Source organism: Macaca nemestrina, chromosome 9 (assembly GCF_043159975.1).
Source record: "Macaca nemestrina isolate mMacNem1 chromosome 9, mMacNem.hap1, whole genome shotgun sequence".
Taxonomy (NCBI): Eukaryota; Metazoa; Chordata; class Mammalia; order Primates; family Cercopithecidae; genus Macaca; species Macaca nemestrina.
In genome coordinates this window covers 16,145,761-16,157,649 of record NC_092133.1, presented here as the reverse complement: position 1 = coordinate 16,157,649, position 11,889 = coordinate 16,145,761, and positions in this window count along the sequence as shown.

Here is an 11,889-nt window from a genome sequence, read left to right as displayed (position 1 = left end):
CTCTTAATCCATGGATCCAGGGGGGCTGCCTGGACATAATTTAGGACAATCTCCCCACCCTTTACACTGTGATAAGGCCAAGTTACAATGCAGGGCAAAAATACAAGCTTTGTTAACATCCTGCCTTGAAAAGTTAAGATTAGACATTCCGTGCACGTGTGGGGACTATAGGGCACTATGGAAATTTTTTCTTTCTTTTTTTCCTCCTCTTCTCTAAAGTAGAATTCGTTCTCCGTCTCTTTCTCCTTTCCCCCATCTCTGCCTGTCTAGCCCTCCCCTCTTTTCCGCCATCTCTGTCCCTCTGTAGAAACCTGTTTGCTCGTAGTGCGTTTTCACACAGACCCCTCTTGGAAGGTGTGTGTGCTGTGAGGGCTACTCCACCGCCGGGAGTTGCTGGCGGGAGGAGGGAGACGGGGTGGCCTCAGGAGACCCGGGCTTGCGTCTCACAGGGACAGGTGCGCCTGGGGGTATCCAGGAAACCCTCGTGGGGCTTCCAGGCGCTTTGACAGCACGACCCTCGGTGACCACTAGCTGTCTCAAGCGCTTTGCAGTCAGCGCTCCCGCAAAGCATCCCTTTCTCTTCAACAAGTACAAATTACCTTTTCCTTCCACTCACCTTCCGAAACCCGGAATACCTCAAACACTGAGCGCATTCTTAAACATTCTTAAAATTCAGAATGGTCTGTCCAGAAAAAAATTTTCCGTCTTAATAAAAGGTTTATTTCTGCCAAAATTATATACTTTATATTTTTTAAGTACAAGAAAAGGGGGCTGGTGAGGAAGATTTTTCTTTTTTTGGGTAAACGTCCTATGTAGTGTAACAGCAATAAAATCATCAGAGAATACTATTAGCTTTGAAAAAAAAAAAACTAAAAGCTTTATTACAAACCAAGCTTTGAAAATAGGGGGGATTAGGCGGCTGAAAGGGTCCCACAATGGTAAGAAGAAAAGGTTTCATGCTAATGAGGTTAATGCCCTTTGTATCTCAGGCCTCCACATCTTCATTACGCGCTATCTCCGGCTGCACGGAGCGGCTCAGAGAGCCGCAATCCACTCCAACGCCCCCCTTCCCGGCCCAAAGAAGGATTTGATAGCAGCTCTGTTCAAACTAGATAATTATATCTTTTCAAGTCGGAATTAAGATAAAGAAAGTGAAGCAGAGGCGGCTCGCCTTGATCCACTGCAAACAAATTTGGCGCACTTTCGAGTCCTTCCTCCGCCTCAAAAAGGCAGGACAGTCAGCTTATTAGCCGCTCGTTTGCTTTATTAATTCATCTATTTAAAGTGGCAGGATTAGAGCGTCTAATGTGGACGCAGGCTGCCGTGGCGCTGAGGAATATAAATATTTGCGAGATGCCATCCCACGATGACTATCTGGGCGTGGGGCGCGGGGCAGGGTGCGCGTGTGCCCTGCCTCTGCGTTCCCTTCGCAGTGTGCGCCTGCTGGGCTGAGCAGTGGGGTGTGGGAGCCATGTGCCCCAGGTCTATGTGCCCCTTCGTGCTCCCTGGGTGCCAGGCCTGGATGCTTCCGGGCAGGGCTCAATGGGCAGCGTGGGTCAGATTCTGCGCTCCTCCTGGGACACGGTGAACTGTATACATGTTGCCATAGGGTCCTGTCTGTGACCCCGAATGGGGGTATAGGACACAAGTTTGATCCATGTTCCCTTTCCTTGTTAATTACTTGTGGACCTTCCCTGTAGGACCCCTTGGCCAAGTGCATGTTCGGGAGAGGCACGTATTCTCCGTTTGCGCTGCCCTGAGAGGGTCAAACCGAATCTATTACGCGCGTGTGCCGCGGCTACGTTCTCCTGCGAGGTACACATGGGTTCCGCGTGCGTTTCTCGCGGAGGCGCCAGAAAGTCCTAGGGTGGGAGAAGCCTTCGACCTCGGAACTTCCTGGCTTTCTTTCTGTGTGTCCAGTGCTCCAAGCTCCTTCTGGCTCTGGTCCTGGCAGGCAAGCCGAGCAGGAGCTGGCGCATTGGCTGCGGCCCGTAACCTGCCGGGCCACTTTTGTGCGAGGGGCGGATTGTGGCTGCCTGAGAGCCGCGCCAGGCGGGACAGGCAGAAAAGGGACTCGGGCCTGCGCGCGGATTTGGAAACCTCGGCTCCTCCCCGTCCCCGCCTCGAGTCGCAGGAAACAAAGTCTGGGACTCGCGGGCCGGTTGGGGAGGGACTCTGGCTGCTCAGAGGCCTGGCCCGGGGCCCCGCTTCGTGGTGGGGGTTTTAAGGGCTGGTCCAAGTCGGTGTAAGGCTGGCAGGGTGAGGGGTCTGTTCTTGTATGTTTGTATAGGGTGAGAGCACTAGTTTGTGGTATAATGGCATTTGTGTGGATTGTGGAGTAGAATTGTGTGTCTCAGCTAGGACTTTAGTCAATTTGTGTCAGTGCTAATTGTTTGAGTAAGTTAAAGGCTGGAGCGGCCGGGGCTACTTATGTAGATTTGGTCAAGATGTCTAGTTGACCTTGTGCGTCTAGATTGTTTTGAGTTAGGGCCAGCACGTGCAGTTGTGAGGCTGCAGAGTGCCTATGACGGTATGGAAATGCAGTTTATTGAATTTGTGTGCCACGATCTAGTTGCACTGTGTATCTGTGAATTCGTCTGGAGTTGTGCATCTCAGAGAATGGGGTGACTTCGGTGTGTGTGTGGCTTGCGGGGACGTTTCTCGGTGTTTGGATGGGGGTCCCTGTGATGGATGTCCATGCCTGGCCCTAGGGCAGCATCTGCGTGTCTTGGGATCGAGGCGTGTGTGTCTAGTGAGGAGGCTTGGGCTGGGATGTCATCCGGCAGCGCCCCACTAACTCCGGAGTCTGGCAAACAACAGCCGTTTTGTGTAACTGCGCATTTTTCTAGACCAATCTTTATTATTCCAGCAATCAGCGCTGGAATTACTGGGGCGCCGCCTCGAAGCAGCCGCGGGCGGGGCGGCAGAGGATGCCGGCCTCCAGCGTCTGGAGACCGCGCCCGAAAGCCGGGCTGCGTTGCGGGGCCGCTCGAGCCTCGCCCGCAGCTTCCAGCCCGCACCCTCCGCTTGGCCGCCGGATTTTCTTGCCCCAGCCAGCCCCGTAGCCAGGGGAAAGTGGGAGTTTTGAGAACCCTCTGACCCCAGCCGTGACCCCTCTCCGGGAGTTGGCTTCTCCCACATGACCCGGTGCGCCAGAAAACTCTAGGCGGCGCCACGCTTGGAAGCGCAAGGTCCATTCATCAGCCGCGCCCCAGCGTCTAATTGGCCTTTTGTTTATTAGTGTTTGTTGCCCGGCGGGGGGTCTCGGGAGGGCACCGGAGCTGCAAGTCGGGGTGCCAGAAGCGGGCGGCGGACTGGCGCCCAGGGCTGGGGTCCGGGTAGGGCAGAGGCGCATCGCACTCCTCTGAGGGGGCGCCAGAGCGCGCCAAAGATCACGCCCACGTGCGGAGATGCACGCATGGAGGCTGGACTCCGAGTGCCAGAGCCTGGTCCTCCCCGCTGCCAAGGCCCCAGGCTTCGCCCCTGCCCCCACCTCCACCTGCAGGCCGAGCCCTCCCCATCTCTCCACACCCTCAGGATTTCAGACCCGCCTTCCTGCCTCTCCTAAGTTCCCATCCCAGGCGCTGGCCTTGTGGCTGGGTTCCGCTCACGTCCCGCCGTTCTTCGTTCTTCGTGCTTCGAGTTCATTTGTCGTGGCTCCGCCGATTACCCCGGGGAGTAAGCTCCGGGTTTACTCTGGGTTTCCCTCCCTAAATACCAGCCCGGCAGTATGGAGCCAGCATCCGGCTTCGCTGGGTGGTGTGATTGAGAGAATGTTTTTGGCAAGGCAGGGAGAGAGGGATGAGACAAGTACTCAAAATTCCACCTTCCTCACCAAGTCAAACCTCACCTTCCGATCCCTATCTCCCACCCAGTGTTCAATCTCCATATCCAGCCTCGCCATCCTCCTCCCTACCCCACATTTACTGCCCCTCCTGTCATTCCTGAGAGACAGCACAAAAGTAAGGTCTCCATTCCCAGCACAAGCACAAGGCCAAAATGCACCTGGGGGTCCCGGAGGTGCTTGGGACGGGCATGGAGTCTCATTTGGAAAATGACTTGAGGAGGATTGGCCTCGCCTGGCGGTGGCCTGGCTGCCGGCAACGTCTGGAGGGCTGGGCCTCAGCCTGGCCCCAGACGTCCCCTGCTCCCAGCCAGCTCCAGGCCCTATATATAGCACGGGTCTCCATAGCCCTGGCTGGACCCTGACGTCAGAAAGAACTTGATCTTGCCTGCTTCGCTCCTGCTTCTGAAACTGATCCTTGAAATGAGAGAACAGACTCTACACAATTCCCATGGCCTTGACATAAGGTACAGCGATAAATATACACCACTAATGAGCAATTACCATATAATCACCTTCCAATTAGCTCGCATAATGATGAATTAAACATTCTAGCAGGCGGGATTAGGTTTCTTACTTTGTATATTATTTACGAAGGCTATAGCTTCTGCAAAGAACCAAATATCAAATTAGATGGGGGAATTTTCACTTGGGGGTGATTATGCATTCAGGCCAGCGGCTGTGTTCTGGTCACTTGTCAACTGAGGCCTCCTGCAAGGTAGTGACCAGTGCGTTTGGGCATTTATTTTCCTTTTTTTCCTTCTCTCTCTTTAGGTTGCAATTGCCTTTTATTTTTCCTTTTACTACTCTGGCCCCTGGGGTGAGAGGCTGGGGACACCGAGGTGGGGGACTAGGTGGGGTTTGGGGAGGGACCTCAGAGAAGATGAGGTGCAGGCATCAGGCCCTGTCCTTCTGGCCCCATTCGCTTGGCCCTTGTTCCTGTTTCTCTCCAGCCCAGGAAGGATGCCTGAGCAATTGGCTCTGCACAGCTAGGGAGCACAAGGCCAGCATGGCTGCCCACTCACCTAATGCCACGGGCTTCCTCCCACTGCACCTGGTGCCGCTGCCTCACCTTCCTTAGGCCTCCTCGGGGCCTCAGTGCAGTCTATTCCAACTTTTACCTCTGCTCCCACCCCAGTAACAGGGAGAGAAAGGATACCGCGAGTTGAGAAACCAATGACAAACCTCCACATCGCCCGCAGCCACCTCTCTTGTTCGGAAATGAATTTTGGCAAGAGATTAGTTCCTAATCTGATCTAACGCTGCTGACATTTGGGAAGAAGATGAAAATGGCAGCTCAATTTCATTCTGAAACAGGGTCACTTCGCAGGGCTCTGCTCTCCAGAGAATGTGGACGCCCCTCCCCTCTCCTAAAACCGAAGAGCTGGAGGGGCAGCCATGCCAGGGACTGCCCATCCCCAGGTCAGCCAGAGCCCGTGGGCCCTGGGCCTGTCTGCAGTAGAATGGTGGGAGTGGAGGGAGGCTGTCTGGGCTGGGGCCACTGCCTCTGTCCTCTGCCTTCTGCCTTCAGGGCACGGTGCTTGTGCACAGAGAGGGGCTTTTGGGCCCCCATAGAAGACTCTTTAGGCTAGAGAGCCTCTTTCTTGTAGGGAAGGTAAGAAAGTTTCAGGAGTCACCAGTGGAGTAATTAAAGGAAGGTGCCCCAGGGCCTGTGGGGGTTCTTCCCCCTGTACTTCCTGGGTAAGTAAAAGCACAGGTAGGGCTGGGTGGCTGGCATTGGCTGAGGGTCTGGCTTATTTGGAAGCCATGGGTCTGGAGACAGCTGCTCTGGCACTTGACTCCCTGGGGCTGCAAGGTCCTCCTGGAGGCAGAGTTCTCCCTTTCCCCTGCTTCCTTGCTTTCTCCCAGACACACGCTCACCCACTGCAAACCCAAGAGGTGGGTGGGCCATGTTCTTGGTCACCTAGCAGAGCCCTCCATGTCAGCCTTTGTCCTCAACAGGGGCCACTCTGGCAGTGGCCTCATCCTGGGTCAGGTAAGAGAGGGCAGGTAAGTAACTTGTTGCGGGACCTGCCTGGTCACTGGATTTTGTTCCTGAGGGATCAGGCACTTCTGAGGCCTTGTCTGTGGGGTGCAGGGCCTGGAATGGGGGTTGAGGACAGCAGGAGAATCTGTGCCTGGATCCCTAGGAAGGGGTGTGCTAATGAAGAGAGTTCTGTGCCATGTACCTTGCATGCTGGTGGCTGCATATGTAGGAGTGGCTATACCTGAATATGCTTGTACAGCATGCAACTTTGAACATGTGGATCACAAACATGCATGTAAGTGTGCACGTGACCATGGGGGTTGGGGTTGCGGTAGCCCGTAGTGTGTCTGTGCAGCTTAGCAAAAGGCATCCCTTCTTCTGGGTGGAAGGCATCCCTTCCTCTCCTGTGGCTTGCCAAGTGGAATGTGAACTGGATTTCAGCAGAGCACCCCGTCGCCCATCCTTTTGGCCAGACTTCTTAGGCAGTACACAGTCTGGAGTCCATAAACTCAAATTCTGGTGGAGACATCTGTGTGTTGGGTGTGGTATTATCCAAGGGTGACTTTATTATTGAGAATCAGCTTTATTCCTAGGAGTCCCTCCTTCGGTGGCACCTAGCTGGGGACTGCCTCTTGCCCCCTTTGCAGTACAGAGGACCTGAAGAGCAACAGCCACCACCGTCTTGGACCCTGAGCAGTATGCAAGCCTGGTAAGCACAGGTACATTTGCGCTTGTGAGTGGGGCTGAGTAACAGAGTACATGTGTATGGATGGATGTTCGGAAGTGTGAATATTTGTGTGTGTGAGTGTAGGTGGGCCCAGGTGTGACCATGGGGGTGGAGAGGGCATGACTGGACATGTTTGTGGGAGCCACAGTGAGGTGCATGGTTGTGGGGTACAGCTGGCTTCTCTGTGTTGTCTCCCCCAACCACGCACAGGCAGAGCCTCCCTTCGGCCACGGTGGTCTGCTTCCTGAAGGGCTCACTGCCACTCCTCTCCTTGACCCACTCTAAATGACTGCGGTTGGCTGGGTGCAGTGGCTCACACCTATAACCCCAGCATTTTGGGAGGCTGAGGTGGGTGGATCACGAGGTCAGGAGATCGAGACCATCCTGGCTAACACAGTGAAACCCTATCTCTACTAAAAATACAAATACAAAAAATAGCCGGGCGCGGTGGCGGCGCCTGTAGTCTCAGCTACTCGGGAGGCTGAGGCAAGAGAATGGCGTGAACCCGGGAGGCGGAGCTTGCAGTGAGCTGAGATCACGCCACTGCACTCCAGCCTGGGCAACAGAGTGAGACTCCATCTCAAAAAAAAAAAAAAAAAAAAAAAAAAAAAAAAAAAAAAAAAAAAAAGACTGCAATTGCAGCCTTCCATGAAAGCCAGAAGTGGTGTCTACTACTGTAGATCACTTCAAGCGGAAGGCCACTGCTTTGTTAAGTAAACAGCACCATGTTGACTCAAATGTTGCTTCTGTACTTGCTGTTTAGGGGCAGCACAAAGGGACTTAAGCAGCTCCAAGGACCCTTGGGGTGGTGGTGTCATTCAGAGCCCTTTAAAGAGCCCCCTTCTCTGCCCACACCCTATGGCACCCCACAACCTGCTTCTCTCTCAAATCTTGAGTTTTCATAGCTGAAAAGGAGACTTTATTTATAATATACTGAATATGCTACAGACCACATCCACTTGTCAACCTCAAGAGGGTAGAGGAAGAGAGCATGTGTGGGCCTGTGTGTACACACGTGAGGTGTATGTGGATGTACCAATGATCTCAGCCCATCAGCTGTTCGTGGAAACCCCAGGAAGAGTGATCTCTAGAGGGGTCACTTGGTTCTTTGCCCCAGGGAAGGGAATAGGTGAGCCAGGAGTCTCTGGGGGACTAGCATCCAAGCCTCATGCTTGTTTCGGAAGCTCTCTCCCTGCCTCTGGCCCTGGGTTAGATTGTAGGCCAGCCTGGGGGCAGGAGTAAATAGCCACTGCTTCTGCTTCAAATGCCTACTCTGTGCCACCACTTCATGAACATTGTAGCTGTCTGCCCCCCACCCCTACCCCCACGGGTCAGGCCCTAGTTACCTGCCCTCCCTGCTCACTGCCCTTTCTGGCCTCTCCTTCTATTGCAGACCAGTGGGTGATGGAAGGCACTTAGGTAGGGAAAGGACCTTGTGGTAGTTCCTTCCCAGTCTCATGACTCGCTCTCTCATCCTGGGGAAAGGGACCAAGCCAATGGGTGTACAGGTGTCACTATAAAGAGACAGGATCCAGGATAGTTCTGTCCAGAACCTTCCTGCTGCCTGTCTGATTGTGATTTTTGCTCATTTCTCCATGTCTGCTTGCTTGAGGTCACAGAGGTGGCTGTACCCAGGAAGGGTGGAAAGTCTTCCCGAGCCGTGTACCTTCTCTCAACCATCCAACCAACCTTCTTCCCTCCTTCCCTCCCTCCCTCCCTCCCTCCCTCCCTCCCTCCCTCCCTCCCTCCCTTCCCTCCCTCCCTCCCTTCCCTCCTTCCTTCCTTCCTTCCTTCCTTCCTTCCTTCCTTCCTTCCTTCCTTCCTTCCTTCCTTCCTCCCTTCCTTCCATAATATTTGTTTAACTTAGATTTATTCCACAAATGAACTCATTCATATGTGAAGTGACATACATGTAAGATGATGACGATTATTATTTTTGAGACGGAATCTCGCTCTGTTGCCCAGGCTAGAGTGCAATGGTTCAATCTCAGCTCACTGCAACCTCTGCCTCCTGGGTTCAAGTGATTCTCCTGCCTTAGTCTTCCGAGTAGCTGGGATTATAGGCATGTGCCATCACGCCTGGCTAATTTTTGTATTTTTAGTAGAGACGGGGTTTCACCATGTTGGCCAGGCTGGTCTAGAACTCCTGACCTCAGGTGATCTGCCCACCTTGGCCTCCCGAAGTCCTGGGATTATAGGCGTGAGCCACCATGCCCAGCCTGTGTGAAATTAATTATTAAGTGCTGTTAGCTATAGGGAAATATTTGAAACAGTCAAAATGATCATTGCTAGGGGATTGGTAACATAATTTACCCTAGGATGGGATGTTATGCAGTAGTTAAAAACAAAGAAGCATAATCTGTGTTCTAATATGGGAAGCTCTTTAAGATATGTAACTGTTAATTGACAAAAGCAAAAGGAGTTTCCTTGGAATATGATTACTACAAAAGAAATACATATGGGTGTGTATTTGTTGTGAAACTTGCTTATAATCTTTCTAGCAGGATACAGGAGGGACTGGTAAAGTAGATTCCACAGTCTTTCTTGAATGCTATGGCACGATTTCCTCCAGCACCTGGTCGCTCCTCTCCAGATGCAACTCTGTCCCTCTTGAGTGGTTAATATACCATTTGCAAAGGGATTCTCAGCATGGAGCACCATAATCCAGCTGATCCGTTCCGGTTCTATGTAGAGCAGGACTCTCCCATCCCTTGCCTTTAGCCACCGTCCTGTTAATGCAGTCCACAACGGCACTGGCTTTTTTTGGCAACCAAGATTTTAGACAAAGTTATAGAAGTTGGCCAGCCCAGCTTCCCCTCCATGAAAGAATCCTACAGGAAGTCCCACTGGTGGTCATGCAGCCTGGGCTTGGATGTTTTCGTGCTGAGAAGCTCTCTACCTCCCACGGTTGCATAGTCTCTTCTAAAACAGTAGAGTTTCAGGATTTCCCTTGAGCTCTGGAGAACAAGTTTTACCTCTCTGGAGTTTAACCTGGAGTTGAGTCAGTTGTTTGAAGCACTGTTCCCTTGTTTGCCTACCCACTCTACCCATTATTATGAAGAAAATGCAAATTTATACAGCAATAGAGTGACTAGTGTAACGCATACATCTCCCATCTTCAGTAATTATGTGATGGATTGAATTGTGACCCCCCCCTCAAATTTATATGTTGAAATCCTTACCCCAAGTACCTCACAATGTGAACTCATTTGGAGATGAGGGCTTTATAAAGGTAATCAAGTCAAAAGGAGATAGCTAGAGCAGGCCCTAATTCAGTGTGACTGGTGACCTTATAAGAAGAGGAAGTTTGGTGGCTTGTCTTGGATCACACCTGTAATCCCAGCAATTTAGGAAGCAGAGGCAGGAGGATCGCTTGAGTCCAGGAGTTCAAGACCAGCCTGGGGAACATAGTGAAACTCTCTATCTAAAAAAATAAAAATAAAAAAAGAAAAGGAAGCTTGGACACAGACAGACCCAGAGGGAAAATGATATGAAGATCCAAGGAGAAGATGGCTGTCTACAAACCCAGGCCTGGAATAAATTCTTTCCTCGGAGGGACCAGTCCCGCTGACAACTCTGTCTTGGATTTCCAGCCTCCGGAGCTGTGAGAAAATAAATTTCTGTTGTTTAAACCACGCAGTCTGGTGGTTTAAACAACAGTAGCCCTAGCTTGTTAAGTACAAATGATCAAGTGAAGGTCAATCTAGTTCCATCTACCCTTCCCAGTCTCTCTCCAGCCCAGGCTATTTTGGAGCAAATTCCAGACATTATATCTTGTTGTTAGTAACCATGTTAGGATGTATCTCTAACAAGATTCTTTTGAAAGCTTAACTGCAATTCCATGGTTCTTTAATAATTTGACTGTCCATGAGGGGTTGTCCCACAGGATGAGCAGACACCTGTGTGGTGACTCCTGCCCAGTTGACCTGGGCTCTGGGCTCTGCCCAGAATTCAGTCTCCACGTTCCCCAAAGATGAGATCTCTGTTGGATCCAGGTAAACCAGACTCTCCAGTCCTGGTCCTGGGAAGGGGGCTCTCCTCCTGGGTAGAGTCTGGTGATGCTGCCCATTTCTGCCCCTCCCACCCTGCCCAGCTCCCCTGACCCAGCTCATGTAAGTTCAGGTATACAGCAAGAACACTTCTAGGGTCTGTGGGTCTCATTTAACAAGATGCTTTCTGAAATTTCCAGAAACATTCCCCAAAGCAGCACATGCTAAGTAGAACTAAGATTACGTATGCAATTCTGGCTGGGCGTGGTGGCTCACACCTATAATCCCAGCACTTTAGGATGCCAAGGTGGGTGGATCACTGGAGGTCAGGAGTTCAAGATCAGCCTGGCCAACATGGTAAAACCCGTCTCTACTAAAAATACAAAAATTAGCTGGGCATGGTGGTGCACACCTGTAATCCCAGCTACTCGGGAGTTGGAGGCAGGAGAATTGCTTGAACCCAGGAGGTGGAGGTTGCAGTGAGCTGAGATTGTGATACTGCACTCCAGCCTGGGTGACAAAGTGAAATTTTTTTTTCTTTTTTTTAAATCAAAGCAAACAAACAAACAAAAAAGAAATATACAATTATTTTGGGGTCTGGGAGGGAAGAAGGTATGAAAAAGCCAAATGTACCCAGAAGGAAGATCTGTTACACTTATTTGAAAACTTCAAAAATAGTAGAAAGAATTGAATCAAAATGAATGAACATGAATGAATAAACATCATGTTAAGAGCTTTGTCTATTGCGTGACTCTTGTATGCCATGTACTTTTCACTCGTTGTAGTTATTTTTCACATTGATACTATGAACGAAATACCATGAAATCATCCCCATTTTGCAGATAAGAAAATAGACCAGTTAAATTTCTTGCCCAATGTCTCAGAGCTGGAAAGTGGCTGAGACAGCACTCGATGTGCGATGAGTTCACGGCTTGCTCGCTCTCGTTCTCTTGAAGGAGAACATACTTGAGTGATTTTATGGTCCAAGGTCTGAGCTAAGTGCTTTATGTACATGATTTCCCTGAATCCTCATAGCAACTCCGTAAGGTAGGTTCTATGAACAAAACCCATTTTACAGATGAGGATACTGAGGCTCATGAGGTGAAGTGATGGCTTCAAGTGGCAGAACTGGGACTTGAATCCATGGCTGTCTGACTGACATCTAGATTGTAAACCCTGAAGCCTTTATCTCTTATGTTTCACATCTCAACTAAGTCTACTTGCTGTGGCTTGGAGACTTTCTGGTGACATCAGGAGACAGTGACACAGTTACAGGCCTGCGTGTACCCTTCATTGGGTGTAAACACCCCAAGGTGTGACTGAGGAGGCAGCCAGGACACAG